At 41.9% G+C, this 14,722-nt stretch overlaps 1 pseudogene; it reads right to left on the bottom strand.

Moving 5' to 3' along the window:
- Positions 1-1,413: 1,413 nt before the first annotated feature.
- Positions 1,414-14,722, bottom strand: part of LOC142376972 (dynein axonemal heavy chain 8-like) — a 61,258-nt pseudogene continuing 47,949 nt past the window's right edge.

The following is a 14,722-nucleotide window of genomic DNA, read 5'->3' as shown; positions in this document are numbered from 1 at the left end:
CCACTGCATATAAGGAGAGATCAGCTGGCCTTAGTCTATTGGGCTAACCTCAGAGGGCAAAGGGAAGGCCACAGCAGTCTATCTGTGTGAACTCACTGCCAGGAGAAAGATAAACCAGGTAGAAGCTTTGGGTGGGTGGTTCCTCATAAGGCAGAGGCCTGCAGGCACTTACTCTGTGTGCAGCTGTCACATATTCAGTTGTACCACCATGGCTGTTAAAGGAACCTGTAATAGATTTAGCACTTCTAGAGTTGAAGAAGCAAGAGGAGTTCAGCAAAGAAATGGTTGAGTGCCATATCAGAGCTCAGTACAAGGATAAACTTGTGTGTTTTACAGACGCTTCAAAGTCACCTGACGGGAAAGTGGGTGTGGCATTTGTAGTACCAGAGCTTAAGATGTGCAAAAAAGAAAGGCTAAACAATGATCTTGCTGTATACACCGCAGAACTAGTAGCCATCCTCGCTGCTTTGACCTGGATAGAGGGGAATAGACCAAGGAATGTGTGAGTATGAGTGCTAATTGCCTCAGATTCTGCTTCTGCCCTGATGAGTATTCAGAGTACCATGTCGGAGTCCAGACAGGATATTGTTTTAGAAATTGCACAGATGGTAAATGGACTCATAAACTCAGGCACCAATATCAGCTTCCTATGGGTACCAGCACACGTTGGGTTACGAGGGAACGAGTTGGCGGATAAGTACGCAAAGAAAGCATGTGTGACCCCTGAGGTTACCTTAGAAGTAGCTTATAGCAAGTCAGAGATAAAGTCACTTGTCAAGACAAAGTCCAGGGAGATCTGGCAGAGTGAGTGGAGTGGTGCAGCTACTGGGAGAAAGTACTTTGCCATCCAAGGGGTGGTTGGTCATGCTAGACCAACAGCAAGACCCACCAAAGAGGAGGACATCATATCTAGGATGAGGTTTGGGCGTTCTGGTCTGAACAGTACGCTATTTGTTTTTAAAAAGCATGCTGATGGAAAGTGTAGTGTATGTGGTGCTACTGAGACCGTGGAGCATGTAATAGAGCAACGTGTCAGGTTTGACCAGGAGAGGCAGCACCTCATCCTAGGACTAGAGTCAGAAAGTGTGCAATTAAACATTAAAACAATACTACAGAAGAACTCAAGTGAGATGTGCTTTAAGTACCTTTTTCACTATCTAGAAGCCACATGACTGATTAGAAGGATATAATACCTTTTTTTAATTATTTATCTATTCTTATTTTTTTATATTTAGCTGAGATAGTTTTCGCCCAGACTCACACTCCATTTCAATAGGTGGCGGGAATGCTTCCAAAAGTTGTTTGCCAACTGCCAACAAAATAGAAGAAGAAGAAGGGCGAGGTGAGACCATAGACATCATATATGATCTCCATGGTAAGAAAAGAGCTGCTGGAGCCACCGGAGCTTTTACTTACTCACTGGCTCATTAACGTCCTTGTGATAAGTGGTAAGCCCTCAAAGCAAACTAATGTAATATTTTTATCACTTAAGTAGTTGATCAATGGCTCCATAGATGAGTCTCACATACATAGTCAACAAGTAATTCACCTAATCTGCAGAAAAAACGTTTATTTGTTTTTTGGACAACATTAAAAAGTAATACAGTTGTTTATTATTTGATGTCACAGAGCAGAGCAACCCCACGTAAGATCCAGTGGTCTGGTGACTGGACAGTAGGTAGCACCACTGCTGTGATGTAATTGAGGTCTGTGCGCCTTGGTTTCTTGTAGATGGGGCAGGCGTACAGCTTCGGATCCACAGGAGCATTGGATTTGATGGCAAACATGTGGATGACAGGCATGGGTGTGAAGAGTACTTTGGGTGAGGACTCGATGAGAGTGATGTTCTTTCGGTTCCAACCAGCCCCTTCCAGGAACAAACCATAGACATAAACCCCTTCCTGTAGAGGAAAGGCATTCAATAACAAAATAGCACACGGTTAAATTCCTTTCACATTTCCAGTGAGCAGAAAACACCCACTCACCGTTGGCGAGGCTGTGATCTCCTCCATTGACTTCTTCAGGACATTGTTGTTCAGTGTGACTGTGTCCAGAGCCCAGCCTTTGTTCGCCCTGGTTACTTCTTGTCTCATGGCTGTTAAAAAACCTGCAAACATTCAAGTAAACATTAGGTCTAATAACGTGTAACTTTAGCTGCTGGAAGTCTTTAAGACGTGTCAGCTCCATCATGCTCAAAACTTCAAGGTCTTAACCAGTAATGCAGCCAACTCAGTGTTTGACATTGTAAAAGGCCTCATTCCATCAAAACCACAAACTCACCCTGAGGGTTAAAGAAACCCGTCATCCAAAACGCTTTGGGCCTTCCTTGAAACACCCAACTGTAGAACTGTTTGTTTCTCTGGATAAGCTCGGTGTACCAAAAGCCCAGAGTGGAAGACTCCCAGGAGATCTTCCTCCACAGGCTGGGCACACGAGCGTCAAAAATATTGTCCAGAGCATCACGAAGGTTCTAGGAACAAAGTACATACCAGGAGTTTGAAAGCATTTTAAAGCCTCCTGAAAATCTAATCTAACTCTAACAGACAATCGTTGATGAAAAAACTGAGTAACAAACATACAGAGAAGTGCGTATCTTAAGAAGCAAATATGAAGCGATGTGCTGAGGAATCAGAAATCTTACATCACTCATTATTATTGTGCCATCAATGGCCAGCTTCAGGTCAGTCAGACTCGAGCGCACCACAGAGATGATCCTTTGCATTCGATCCACTTCCTGACGTAGGAAGATGTTCATTGGGTTAAGAGCTCCCATTGTCAACAGTCTGGCTCTGACCTGAACCCATCAAAGTTACAGAGTTTAGATTAAGAGAACGTGTACTTTGGCCTGTAAAAAACCTAATGATCCTACCAACTGACCTCATGTGGAATGTAATTAGCGGGCAGTTTGTCCAACATGTCCTCTGCCATTTTGTGGACGATGGACTCCCGAGTCTCTCCAGATCCCCCTCCACTTTCCTTGGGCTGAATATTTGTGATTGTGTCTAACACCTCAGCAGATGTGTTTGTCTGGTATCTGGTCAACATTCATTATAGAAGAGAAATGCAATAACCTCAGAGACTCTAAGTACAGTAAATACAACAAGACCGCTTTTAAAGCTGCAGTCGGCAGGTTTTCAAAATTGCGAGTCTAAAGTCGGAAAATTCAAACTGATACACTCTCAGGTCCCTCCCCCAACCTCTAACAAGCTCCGAATCGCCCCCCAAACCCCTCCCCCTCTGTGGACGAGGTTGTGCACGTGAGTTCACACCAGTGTGAGCGCACACAAGCTGGGGCAGACTCACGCTCAGCAGCGTGTGCACAAGCTGTGATTGACAGGTAGGATTCCTCCACCCTAACGTGATTGGTTAAAAACAGCCGGGAGCGCTCGGTTTTTGTAAGCATGATTACAGGCTTCAGAGGGAGCTACAGATTTCGTTATTTTTCCTAAACAGCCTATTTAATATTCTCCTTCCAGAATCCCATGACAGTTCAAGCTAATATGACTAAAAAAAAGTTGCCGACCGCAGCTTTAATGCCTCATCATGACGACACTCTCCTTACGTGATATCAGCATTAGCGTGCAGCCCCAGTGCTTGGGGTGAATCCTCAGTGGGTAAACTCTGAATGTTATCCATGTACTCTTCTATTGTCTTACACACCGCAATTTTGTAGCCCGTGTAAAAGCAAAATGTTGGGTCAAACATCTTCTTACTGAACCACACCTGTAATTAAGAACATTGAGCTTCACGTGTCGTATCAAATGTAATACAATGCAACATAAAACACCGGGAGTTGTAACACACGAATCAACAAAAAAACTGGGATTATTACACGAGCAAAACACTTCAACAGGCGTTTGTCATAGTCATCTGTGACCCTTCCTCCATATTGCACCTCAGCGAGCATGTATCGCAAGGTTATCCATGACACATCCTGTGGGGGGGGACACAAAGTAGTGAGTGAGGGAGGGAGGATGACATACAAATATTAAACCAGGGCTGCAAAACGCTCACCTTCTTGGGGCCGCAATCATCCAAGTGTCTTTCAACAAATTCAACACTTGCAGAGAAATCGGCCGAATTGAACTCGTAAGGTATGTTCCAACCTAAGGGTCCAAATTTACGTCGTTCCTTACAAAGCCAAAAAAAAAGAAAAGGTTACCATGTAAAATCAGAAAATCCCTGTGTTATTATGACGAACAGCCTTCCTTCTACTGGAGGAAAAAAGTCACAGACACGAGTTGATTTGTGCTACACTGGAAAATACAAACCACTCAAACTTCAAAAGGCTATAAAATAAACTAAAGCCAACACATTCTCAATATGGTAATGAGGTGGAAAATTTGCCTAATGCATTATTAAAATGGCACAATTGATTTCATTATCAATTATGAAATTAATAAGAAAAAAAAGGCTACCAAATTAAGTAGTGCCATTGTCAAGGTTACGGTACTTCTAAATATGGTTAGTTCACTCTGTTTCTCATATAACCTGTGCCAGGAGCAAAGCATGTATTCTTTTTTAATATTTCCTTTAAATAAAGTTCCACTATGACACGCGTGAACTTAGAATGCGCAGTACCTGCACAGCAGTGTGTAAAAAGGCCACACCGTACAGCAAAGGCTTCCACATGGGCAGGTTGCTGACTTCCAACTGGTTCTGTGAAATTCCTGCAAATGTTCGTTTCAAACCAGCACGTATTCCCTGGGGGGGGTCGTTGGTGAACTTGATGGAAGACTTAAAAGGTAAAGAGTGAGAGACAGTCTGTGCGTGTACAAAAACTTTTAACACCTTCCTTTTTATGACGATGTTGTCAAGTCTCACCTGTAGGAGTGTGATGGAGAACAGATCGTGTGGCTCTGTGGTGATCCACACCCTGAACGTGTCATGCATGCTCTCTGTAACTGTGATAGTTTCTAGCAGCTCATCCATAAACTGCAACCCCAGGTGACAGTTCTGCAGAAGGACCCAACCTCCCTGTACACATCCAGACACAAAAGCCACGGATCAGGTCAAACAGTCAGCCATTGCTGTTGAAAGCAAGAAGCAACACTCTAGCTTGCACATCAGGACAATCCAATACACTCCCACATGAAAGCATTCACCAGATGCCGTCACCTGCTGGAAGCTGCTTTACTTTGTGAACTTTCTATGAAACCATTTGCTTGTCCACATGCACGAGAGCCACTCCTGAGCCTTGTGGTCATATACGTTCGTTCCAACAACACAGTCAGCATTTATGATTACCGCCCTATGAGGGGTGCTTTCACAAATGCAGTTTGCATCTAGGCTTATAAATGGTATGTAATGTTTTAATACTGCCAGCTGGCATTTCTAAGCCCTGGCTGCAATGCTATTTATAAACTCTGATTTCCATTACAAATCCCACTCAGACATGGTCAATTCTGTGTGTATGGCCATTTGCAAACCACAACTGGCAATATTAACACTATCTAAAACATCAGATGAAAGATGACATCATTAGCTTTTCGATGCTATATCGATTTTACGTCTAAATGTTCCCCTTGCTCAGTATTCATTTATTTATCTTTTTAATGGCGGTCAAACTGTTAGCTGGTCTCAGAGTTCACAGGTTCCCTCCAGACCCTGAATTGAGGAGTTCTTGGTCAAAGAACTGGTACCAATCCTGGAACTGCCTCAGTTGGAAAGGCTTAACTCATGCATTATACTTCTTCAGTAACTTCTAAAAGCACCTCTGTCATTGATGTCTTGACCAGCTTCCTTGCATGCACCTCTTGTCCTTGTCCCATAGATATTGCTCTGCATTCTGTAAACCGAAACAGTGGGAGTATTTACATAGACATGAACATATAGAGTGCATTTAAATAGTGCTTTCCCCCCTGGTCTAATCCACCACTCAGGACTTTGCAGTACAAGCCACAGGCCTTTAACTATACTGTACATACAAAACATAATTATCTTTCTAACACAACATAACACACACACTTACACAAGGATGAAACATTACGGGCAATTAAGGGCCACGGATCAAACCACAGACCTTTCAATTAGTGGAATTTTAACAGCCACAATCAAATGAATTTATGCTCAGGAAAACAAATACATGAGCTGGATTGCCCAGTGAACACCCAAGGTGCCACTGCAAAGAGCACACAGCAACCAACATCCAGGATACAGTTGGTTACCACGGTCACAGGGACATCAATCACAAAATTTGGGTTTCATACCGTTCTAACTGAATCAAAAGTAGATAGCGTCGCAAGTTGGGAACTGGTCTGAATGTAAACACAATCAGACGTCAGGAGATTTTGGCATTACATCTTCAAAAGAAAATAAAAAAGTTCAGTAAAATAAAATAAAAAATGGGGCAGGACAGGGCAAACTCACCGAGATTAAGTTTCTTGGCAAGTGCTTCGATTTGTTCGGTGGGATCTGAGCCCATAGAAAGGAAGCAAATGAGGGGGGTGCGAGGATCACTTTCCTGCCAGGTGCTGTGAAGGTTCAAGAGGACAGGCTCAACGAATCTCATGCCCAAAGAGTCTCCCACATACTTTCTGGCCTGAGACAAGGTGCGATCAGGGCACCAAGACCTGTGAGAAAAAAAGCTTGTGAGGTGATTGCATTTTATAATATGGTGTATTCAAACATGTAATCAACATTCAAGTAGGAGGACCCAACCTTATCAGCAAAAGCTTATGGAAAACATCAAGAGAGTTGTATCCATCTGGAGTGACGCCTTCCTCTGGGGCATCAAGATTGAGCCATGCTTTCCAGTTTTTCCCATTTTGGGACACCTACAAACCATGTCAATACCAAAACTGATGACACTACAAGCAGATGAAGAATTCAGATGTCCAGATCATTCGTGGATCTATGGCTTACCTGGTTTATAATGTTAGTGAACTGTGGCAGCTTGCTGAGTTCTACCAAGTTCAGCCACACCATATCCAGGATCCAGCTGAATGGCTTTGATGGACAGGTCTTCAGGTCAAGAGCTGCGCCACCTATTGTTTCATCAATTATGTTCAGAGATGTCAAGTCCAAAAGGCAATTCAACTTTTCCTGGGAATGATGCACACCTTACCTTTAATAAGAATCTGAAATTTGTTGTGTTGTATTCTGTTATTCTGTAAGTCAATCTTGAGGGCCAGCAGGAGTGTGAAGATGAACTTGTGGTTTTCATAAAGGCTTCTGACTGTGTATCGGAAAACCTCAAACGTCAGATATTCAATAATATTTGCAATCCGCTTCTGAGTTTTGGAGGCCTTCTCAGACCTGCAAAAGCGCATTAATTAAAAACAAAAAATCTGCATAAAAAAACGAGGGAGACAAAGACACAGAGAACAAAGCATATTTGAAGAATACGACCACACCACAGCGTGGTTAAAGAAACATCTTTGTCAACCTATTGTTCTTTCCAGACAAATTTGTTGGTCATTAGAGGAAGTAATGGTTGGAATAGTTTCCGAGCTTTAATCTCAAACATCTTATGATAAGACTGTGCAGACATACTCCTTAAATCACGATAAAGCCATACCTTGCGAGTGACAGATCAAAGATTTTGAGGAACTGACCCAAGGAGGTCTGGTACATGATATTGACCATGCTCATCTCCGTGATGAGGAAGTACAATGTGCTTCCTCGAGAGGCAACTGGATGGTATTCTTCTTGAGCGACATTGATCTTTACTTCTGCTTCAGCTGCAACACTGAGCTTTGCACTAACTTCCGCAGCAGTTTGCTTAGTCGTGGTCAGAATGCCAATCATGGAGTCATCGTCAACCAAAGAACCTTTAACCAGACAAACAGACACACTTTCACTTTAGGAAAAAGAACAGGTATGACTGGAGAAACTGGCATTAGTCTACAACAGTAACTATAGGACCTTTAGTGCTGCTGAGTTTGTACAGCAAATTGTCTTCCAACTCCTGCATCTTTCTTTTATTAGCAGTTACATCCTCAATTAGTTTCAATCTTTCTGCTTCTAGCTCCTGTTGAGATGAGTGAAAAAAAACCAAGAGCCAGTCAATATCATATTCTTACACTGGAAAAACAGTTATCTAAAACAATCACAGATAAAGTTATATTTTTAAACCAAATGGGGAAAGCAAGCTGCGTTTCTGGAACAAATGGCACACTCACGTATTTTTCTTTGAGGATGACTCGGCCGAGCAGCTGGTTCTCCAGGCCCTTCATGTTTACAGTGAAATCAATAATGGATGTTTTTGCGCTGACCTCTGGAGTGTATGCTGGATTAGGCAGTTTGGTAGTTATATAGAGCTGGAACCCATCCATTACGTTTACCTCTTTGTCTCCTACTTTGACCTATAAAAAAACATTGAAGACAATTTTAAGAGTGTACACATTTTAAAGTTGTATTGGTAAATTTGAATGGACATGAAGGTTAAAAATACCTTGAAACTGGTCCCAGATTTGATAAAGTTTTTCTCGAGCACGTTGTCCAGGGCTGGGTCGAGCTCCTCAAATATATCCTCAATGAGCATTGGGCGTCCCATGGAAATACAATCTTCCAAATGTGTGCGAAAGAATTTGTGGTTGAGGGACGTGACCTGAACATGAAATCAGTTTACTTCTACGACATGCTTTACTTAAGCGTGTAATTAGGGTAAAAATGACACAAGTGAAAATCATTTGGCTATATACTTGAAGTTCGTTGGCCTCTTCCTTTTTCTTAATCCAAGCTTTTCCCTGAGTCTGTGGATCGATGAGGAGGGGATATCTTGTTGCTTTTGTGACGATGATGCCATTCTGAACTGACAAGTCATCTCCCGGGAGTCCCTGAAGGTTCCACTCACTTATCTTAAATATTAAAAATGATAGTCAATGGTTCAAATGATTTTTTTTTACTTTTCACAGGACTAGTATCAAATAAAAATAGGCTGGCATTGTTCTCACATTGGGAGCATCCACCAGGGCAGAAATGATGTTGAGATTTTCTGTAAAAGGGATTTTGTGCTTCCGGAGCTCCGCCTCCCAGATGTCCTTCAACAACATATCACGGAAACTCTGGTTGAATGGACCGCAGTACGACAAGAAGCCGGTGAGCTGGAGTACGTCACCCACAAGTCTGAAAACAAAGGCAGAAGCAGCTGGACTCATATAAAAGCCATTATCAAAACCTTTTAAATCTGTCCTTGAAGAACCAATCCTGAATTCTAGTAATGAACCTCTTTAAAGACTAACCCCCCTTGGAATATAACATTTTGATATTCAATTGCATTTCCTTTGTAACCTGCCTGTTTATTTGTGACTTAAATTCTTTGCGTTGCTCGATCCAGCGAGCTTTCTCTCCACTAAGTCCGTCAATAAGTGCAGATGCAGCCTGCATTTTATTCCTACACATCTCAGCATCATCCACCAATTCCTGAAAGACAAGACGCCTGTGTCAGCTACAATCTCTAGATTTAAGTCAACGCAGTCGTGACATTTTTCAAAAGGGTGCGTCACACCTGTTTCTCTTTCATTGCAGCGTCGCATTTGGCCTTGACTTTGTCAAACTCTGCTTGCTTTTCAGCCAGCTGAGTCTCTGCCGCGCACAGCTCGTTATTAGCCACAGTTAGACGGTTCTCTTGAATGGCAAGGTTGGCCTGGAAACAAACAATGCAGTTATACTGTAGCATAAAAAGGCTTTGGGCTAAAAATGAGGTTAAATCACCTATTTACCTAAAATGGATTCAAACAGGCTGAGAATAGAGAGTTTTAAATGGCATTATTGGAGAAGAATAGCCGCCTACGACAAATCTAAAATGAAAAAGAAAAAAAAAAAAACAGTCGCCAACATGATGAACTTTAACTTTACCTTGAGTGGCAACACTTCTTTGTTGATGGCAAAGAATGAGGCCATAGCACGAGTCCATGCGAGCAGACCAGCTACACTACCACACACTTTCTTGGCATTTTCCATGGTGTAATCCTCCATGTCAAAGTAAGGCTGCAGTAGTTCCACAGTTTCCTCGTTAATGCTGTCCTTTGGGAACTGCTGGAGGCTTGTCAAGAAACCAGAGCCACTCATAAGCTGAAAAGGACAAAACAAATGAATTCATGCAAATGCCATTTGTGAGGAAGAACACGCCGCTCAGTTTTGCACTCAGAGCAGAATTATCCAGCTGCCATCTTTTCATCCCCATCCATCTTCAACTTTAAATCGTGCTGCATTCGCTTTAACCCAAAAGCCAGATGTCAAGACTAATTTGTTCTTGCTTTTTGTTTAGTTAAGTTTACTTAAGAAATCAATTTGATAATAATCCAACTTCTTACAGGCCTTCTTTCATTTCATGAGCTTTCAGGCTACCTACTGTACCTTCTCACATATTAATGCACTTTAAGGGTTTTTAGGTGTGAATTGTGTCCAAATTTACATTTGCATGGAAGCATCAAAGCTGTAGAACAAATCTCAAAAAAGGCACACCCTGCAGAAGAGAGGAGCAGAGTTGAGTCCGCTGGCTCACTCCACCTCCTAAAACTAATACTGAAAAAAAGGCCTGCAAATGTGGGCTTGAAAAGAGCTGCTGTGTTATATCTCTGTAGTATTTCAACCAAACATGACACATTTAAGACCTCAGGGCACAATGTGTCTCCTTTAATATATGAGTGGAATTCATATATTTATCATTTGCAACAACTGAATTTTTAGAAAAAGGAAATTTGTTACCTTCAGTGCTTCTGACCATGATGGTTTAAGACAGCTTCGTTCTGGATCACATGTAACAGGGTCTAACTTTTTGTTAAATAAAATCAGACAGCAGTCCATGATCCTCATGACCAGGTGTGGAGGCTTGGCCAATTTTCTCACTGTGGCAATGTCAGCTGGCTTGATGGTCTGTGGAGTTTTTAAGTATATCATGTAACATATCGTAGAATGCACGGTGTAAATATCTTCAAATAAGTCAGAGATATCTCACATTCAGTGCAGCTGTAGCTTCTTCTAAAGCTGGCCTGGCAGCCTCCAGCTTTTCCTCAGCTATAGCTTTCTCATACTCTATTCCATCCACAATATTCTGGGCTCTGTCCTTCACAACTTGGACCTCATTCTTCACAATGGTTGCAGCTTTAGCACTGACTGTCACCTCTGCCAGCACCTTGGTGAATGCAAAAATAAACATCTCATGCCTTCAAATGCATCATACGCGTGCGTCCATGGTGTTGAGCTTTCAAACAGCTTTTCAGAAATGACAAAACCTCTGTCAGCTATTCACATCAAACCAGAAGCTAATTTCCACAATGAACCTATGAATAAACTGATTCTGCTACCTCACTATGTACAGAACTCAAATTGTTCTTAATTTTATGGTTTTACATTACTGTGGAAGTACTGATTGGAGGAAAGTTGCTCATAAACATCCATCCATCATCAATCTTATCTGCAGGTCACAGGAGCTTGGACGTATCTGATTTACCTCGTCAGCTTTGGCAGATGCAATAGCGAGCTCTTTTTCCTTTACTTCAAGATCTTTTGATAATTGAGCCACCGACTTACTGGCCTCCATCAGTTTGTCCAAACCTGGAAATCAGTAACATCTGGTGTAATCTTTTACAGGAGTAGACCATACAAAATCCTCCATAAAGTACACAATCTTTATAAAGACACAACTGCCTTCCTGTTCAAATTCCTTACCAACATTCATGCGCTCTGCCAAAGTGTTGATATAGTTGTGCTTTTCGGCATATAATGTTTTGTAACCATTTATAAAAGAAAGGTAAGATTTAGGGGTGACGTGAGCTCGTCTTCGAAACCTGAGAGATGAACAACATACAGCGTTAGGACTGTGTTTGATAGCGTATGTTTCTGAACAAATTGGATTTGTGTAAATGTGATACCTTTCAAAGTAACTTTCACATGTTTCAGATACTTTGTGATGATAAGTTCCCATGGTGGTCATCACTGAAGTCTTCACATCAGCTGGACAAACCATGTGAAACTTAGATAAGAAATAGGTGGACACAGCAACCAGAGCCTCATTGGGCCAAGGGGTGAACCAGTCCATTGTGCAGCCGGAAATCAAGCCCGGAAACTTCAGACATCTGGAGCGAAACTTCTGCCCCACCTTTAAACAAGAGTAGAGTAAAACTCCAATGAAAAGGTTCATTTATGGAGGTAGTTATGGGTGTAAGTGTATATATAATGTCACTGTTGAGCATCTAAACATGCTGTGAATAAAAAGAGATTTGGAATAAAAGTAGCAAAAGTTTGGGCGGTTGCTTTTGGGTATAAACAGAAAATATACAAAGTTTCAACTTACCGGTGAGAAGCACAGAACAACGTGTAAATTCTTCCTAAACCGAGATATAAAGTAGTCATAAAGATTGTCAAAAGTTGGTGGAATTCGAGGAAACTCCTTTTTCATAACTGGGATCAGGTTCTGGGTGATCTCTTGCATCTCATCTTTTGCAAAAAGATTGGAGACCTGAAACGATTACAACATGGTCAGGACCAGCGAAGCTTTTCCTTTGAGACGTTACATTCTGCCCGACCTCTTTGTTTCAGTCATACAGGACCAATTCCAGTCCGTTTCAATTAGACTGAAGATTCCAGTGTTCAGTTACACAATCAGCAGATATTCAGATACGCCTTTATACCTTTATGAGATCTCACCTCTCCAGAAGAGAGAATATTGTTGAGGTACTCGAGGAAAGCCTCATCCTTGATTTCGTTGTCTGTAAAGACGAAGGTGATGCCTTTGCCCTCAGCCCCCGCTGTGTTATACAACAGTTTCAGGTCATCCATGAAATTACTCATGTTGTATGTTCTAAGTAAGGAAAAATAAACACCACATAATTGGAAAGAAGGCCCAGCATTTCACTTTCAGTGCAAATGCAACTACAAACAGCTCATGGCTTCATAGGACACTCATTCTTGTATTTTAAAGGTAGGGTAGGAGATCCTGGATTTTGGGTCCAGCGAAGCTGCATTTTGAAAATACACAGGTAAAAAGTCCCAACCCTTTTCTTCACTTTCCCCCCGAAGGCACGCCTCTAGAGTACATGAACGCGCACGAGCAAGAAGGTGCACGAGCGCTGTTCTGACAGCAAGCATCGATTGTTGCCGTATTTAGTATTTAGTATTTAGTTTATGCTAACTATACGTTTAATAATGCTAGGTGCTAGCCAAGCTGGCTCTAGTTTAGCTTCCTGCCAAGCTTCTGGACGTGTAATTCGTTCACGGAGCAGGGTACGCGCACAGGTGGGGGGGGGGAAGCAGATTGCAGGTGATAGACGGCATCAGAATCCAATCATTGTGAACGGTCCGTTCACAATGATTGCATACTGTTTTTCCTAGATTGTACGTTCTAGAGGCCACTAAAAATTTTCATATTTGTGTCAAAACTTTTAATTAATTGGTTGCAATGGGGGTGTGAAGAGTATTTCAAGCAATATGTAAAAAAATGTTCCAGAAAAAGATCCCCTACCCCGCCTTTAATAGGTACGTTTATCGAATTGAACTTTTTATTTGTTTCCTACTTTTAAGGATAAAATTAATTGCAGTTAATTAGAGCTGATCTTAGTACTGTATTCATGTGCTTGACCAATCACCCGAGACCCTGGAAGAACGTCTATAGTAGGAGCTCACAGTTTATAGAACTCCTTCTGTGGCGTCTTTAATTTCTACTTTGGAGCGGGAGCTTTCCCAGCATAACGGAGACATGAAGGTGACGTGATAGGTCCAGATGAGGTAAGTGTACAGTGACTGGTTGAAGGTATGAACACACCACTGGAACCACTACTATCAAAGGGAAGTAAAAAAAACTAAAACAAACAAACCTATTTAAAACATTGCCTATAAGCAATATATAATAAGAAATTATTGTATTATTATTATTTTTTTGAAACAGAGGAATGGACTTAAAGTGACACCTAGGGCCGACTGAGACAGGTTTGCAGGTTATATCACTTGAATGCAAGCAGAAAAAAAGCCCCTGATGGTTCATTGTCCTTTGGGGAGCGCCTCTAACCCTCAGAGAGCCCCAAGAACAGTTTGATCAGTGTGATTAAAGTCCCTACAAACAGAGCTCTCACAACTATGACTCATCTCACTTGGTTAATGTGATCTGGAAGATGCTGTATCCAGCTATGTATGAGGCCAGGCGCGTCAGACTCTGTTTTCCTGATCCTCCCACTCCCACAAGCAGGGCATTTCCATTGTCAGTGCGAATGATTCGTGAGACCTAAAGAGGAGCAAATCTAAAAAGAATCAGTATTATATCTAGCCTAGTCTACAAGAAATGCATCAGCTATACTCGCTTCAGGTGTCACCTTGACAAGATGAGTCATTGCGTCTTTGAAGAAAACCAGATCCAGGGTGGAGCCCCTTACTACCTCATTGTGCTGAGCTTGATACATCACAAGCTTATCTGATAAGAACTGAAAATCTGGCACCTGAAACAAGTTGTTCATACAGATTATGGTGACAGTTTCCTCCATCAACTTACTACCATGAAACTATCAAGCGCTGATGTACGAATTCAGATTTCACACCAGTTCATAGATCTTAGGGGCATCAAAACAGGCATCATCGTCTTCCTCTCCAGTTGGCTCAGGTGCATCTCGGAGGAAGTCCACAAAATACGGCTCAGAATGAAGCTCTTGAACGAGGTTTGGGTCAACGTGCTCTTGGATGACACGACATACAGCCTTCTCAAACCAATCTCTGTCCTCAGAGCAAATAAACCTGCAACAAAGCAAAGTCTTAGAGTAATGCTTTCTTCCAACTTTTTGTTTTTTAA

This window comes from Odontesthes bonariensis, chromosome 3 (assembly GCF_027942865.1).
Source record: "Odontesthes bonariensis isolate fOdoBon6 chromosome 3, fOdoBon6.hap1, whole genome shotgun sequence".
Taxonomy (NCBI): Eukaryota; Metazoa; Chordata; class Actinopteri; order Atheriniformes; family Atherinopsidae; genus Odontesthes; species Odontesthes bonariensis.
This window is presented reverse-complemented; position numbering and strand designations above follow the sequence as displayed.